Raw genomic sequence first — 3464 nt, 5'->3', positions numbered from 1 at the left:
GTATCATATTTTCCCATTTTGCGGTGTTGAAGGCGTTGCGAACGTCTAAGGTTGCAAGCAGGACTAGCTTTTTATGTTGGTATGCGGCTTCTACTGATGTTGTTACGTGTTTTATAGCTCCAATTGTTGATCTACCGGGCCTGAATCCGTACTGCCTTGAGGAAAGTCCGCCACCGCTAGCGATAGCCGCTTCTATTCTAGGTTTTAGCAGCCTTTCTAAGAGTTTTCCAGCTGAGTCCAGCATACAGAGGGGTCGATACGCTGATGGTGAGTCGATGTTTCCTTTTCCTTTGGTGATTAGGACGAGCTGCTGCCTCTTCGATTGCAGCGCTTCTACGCCTGGCCCTGCTGTAAGTACGCCTCAGGTGGAGGCACGTTCGTCTTAGTTCAGCTATGTTTTCCGTACACCAATATGCAGGTGTTTTGTGTCGATTGCTTCCAATTGTCGGCATCGCTTTGGTACAGGCTCTGGAGATCATTTTCATTGTAGTCTCTACTATTTCCATTGCGTTATTGTGAGAGGATTCTTCTGAGCCATGCGCATTTATTTCAGATAGTAGCGCTTCACTATTTAATTTCGAGACATTCCATTTGCGAGTGCTACATTGCATCTTCTTTCGTAAACCATCGTTTTTGGAGTCTATTATAAAAGAGATGTATTGGTGATCGCTACCAGTGTAATCTTTCAATACTTTCCATTCCTTTATGGTGCCTGCTATGCCTCCTGATGCTAGTGTGATGTCTGGCGTGGTTTCCTCGCATCCTGGCCTTCGGAAGGTTGTTGCTGCGCCAGTATTTAGCACTATAAATCCGAGTCGGGCTGTAATTTCTAGCACGCGTTTGCCTCTGGAGTCCGTGATTGGCATCCCCCACTCCGTGGCTCTTGAAATTAGGTCTCCTGCCATCAGAAAGGGTCCTTCCAAGTTCATGGCCGTATCTTTGGTATCGTCGAGTTTATCTTGGAAGTCTTGTATGCTATCGTTTGGTGTCAGGTAGCAGCTTATTATTTTTATATGGTTGTATCTGGCCCAGGCGAAGCCGTTTCCATGTCGTTTTTCAGAGATGTGTATGCTGCTTCCGGGGGGAGCCCATATAGCAGCGGTGCCACTGCTGTCTTCTATCCAGATCCCGTTTTCTTTTTTCTTATACTGTTCGCTTATGATTACAAGGTCATATCGCCGCTCAGTGATCATCTGTGTCAGTAGCGCGTCAGCCGTTTTACTTCTGTGCATGTTGGCTTGCAGGACATTCATTTCTTGCACCAGTTTCTATATACTGAGCATCTTATGGAGCTCGGGATGTGATCCAGCTCAGTGTATTTGGCTTCCGAGCACAAGCAGCATTTTGGTGGCTTATTACACTCTTTTAGCTTATGACCTGGTTGACCGCATTTTATACAGAGGCCTTGCCCTCTTCTGTCTGGGCCTTTGCAGCCCCCGATTAGATGGCCAGGGCCAAAACATCGAAAGCACCTCTTGCAGTTTTCTTTGAGTCGCACTCTACAGTTAATACAGCCGATTTTGATCCTTGCTTGCTTTATTATTATATCAGCTTTTTCTTCATCGAGCTTGACGAAGGCCCTCACCTGTTCTCTACTGTTGGGAGCGGAGATGTTGATCTTCATAGCTTTGTCGTATTCTTGCAGCATACCCCTTACTGAGTCTTCGACTTCCTCTTTTGTCGTTAAGAAATCGAGGTCTCTTATTTCGACTGTGGCCCTTGGTTTAAGGTCTGGTACAGTAGCGGTCTCTCGTAGGTAGCACTTTAATACCTCGCAGAAGCTTGGATTCGCCGATTGCCCCTTCTCTAGCTCCAGTAGTACTGCTCCAGCCCTTGTTTTCCGGATTCCCTTCAACTTGACTTCATCACTTGATTTCAGCTTACTGCGAATATTTTTCAGGACATCTGCGTAGCTGTTCCCTTCTGCTGGCTTAATCACTACGGCGTCTGAGAGTTTTTTAGACTAAGTAGGGCCTTTTCGCTTCTCGTTTGCCTTTTTTTCCGGAGATTTTGGTTTGCCTGGCGTGTTTTCTTTCCCGTCCGGTTTCTTCGCCTTTAACTTCTTGTTCGTCACTTGTTTCCACTCCCCGTCCTTTTCTTTTCGCGTTTTCTGAGTTGGCTGCTGTTCTGGTGGGCTTGCCGCCCGTCTTTTTAGAGGTGTCGTGGTGTCTGTCAGGTTAGCCTGGGCAGCACTTCAGATCTCTTTTTCTTTCATCTTCCAGTTTCTGCGGTAGCTTCGGATGATATCGAACATTTCTTCTAGTTGTGCAGCTCCATTCTTGACCTCGAGGCTGACATTCCTTTGTTTCGCTATAGCTTGCTTAATTTTTTGAACGATGCTTTTGCATTTTTTCAAGGACTCCTCTTCTGCGAGTCTAATCTTGATAATAAAGTCCTGTCTCGGAGAGATAGGACCTGGCGTTGTCGGGTGTACAGCTGGCGAAGTGTTTTTCTCCTGTCTTGAATTTTTGATGCCTTCTATCTCTGGGCGTGTTAAGTCGACCAGATCTGTTGCTTCTGGGGCACGATCAGCGTTCTTAACTGCTTTCGCTTGTTTTGCCTGCAGCGTTGGTGTGCTCTGCAGGATTGGCGAGCGCAAAGTCCTGCTGCTTCTGCGGAATATGCCTACATTCTCTTCTTGGATAAGAGCGCTGTGTGCTTCTTGTTGTTCTTTTTGTTGGTTTGGTTTTGGTGTGTTCATTTGTGCTTTTGGGTCTCCGCTTCAAGCCGCTATCTCCACACGAAACACAGTCGCCTTTGAATGTCCCCGAAGTTCCCTCCTCAAAAGAGCAGACCATCGCGAGGGTTGTCACAATTCCTTATGGGACGTTGTGTTCAGAGCCAAGGACAGCGCAAAACCAGGAGTGAATCTCAACTGGACCTGTGCGGCCGTGTCTCGAACGTACTTGAAGACCTGCCACGGTTTTAACGAGACGGAGGCAATTGCAGCATTAGCCTCCCAGCCATTTCAGCGAGGTGTCAATCTCGCTTACTAAAGTGATAGAATACTGCTTTCACCAGCCCATGAGTCGTAAATTCAAAATTGTTTTTCCAGTATACCGTAATCAAGATCTTACTGGTCTCGATATTGATGGGCGTTGGCCCAGAGTTATCTTTTTATCTAACTAATTTTGTTGATCCCTCGTTGCACTGTTGCCTCCCTCTCTGGGGTAGGTACTCCCTCGAAGTAGTCCCTGATAGGGTCTGGGAACGCCTACTTAAAGGGCGGCGAGTACTCGCCCTGGCACTGGAGTTCCCTTGGGTGCGTAGGGCCTTTTCAGCCAAACCCTCCACTCTAGCCGCTCTTGGTCGGGGGCTGCTTATTGGTTATTAGCGGCTAGCCTAACAAGTTAGGTCGTCCACAGCCCGCCACGCTGTGGCCCCGGGTGGCCTGAGCTCAGCCAATATTAGCGGATATAGATATAGATATAGATATAGATATAGATATAGATATAGATATAGAT

The sequence above is a fragment of the Rhagoletis pomonella genome, unplaced genomic scaffold (genome assembly GCF_013731165.1).
Source record: "Rhagoletis pomonella isolate Grant_MI unplaced genomic scaffold, Rhpom_1.0 Rhpom_scaffold_00001, whole genome shotgun sequence".
Lineage (NCBI taxonomy): Eukaryota > Metazoa > Arthropoda > Insecta > Diptera > Tephritidae > Rhagoletis > Rhagoletis pomonella.
The sequence above is the reverse complement of the archived record's forward strand: the minus strand, read 5'-3'. Positions refer to the sequence as shown.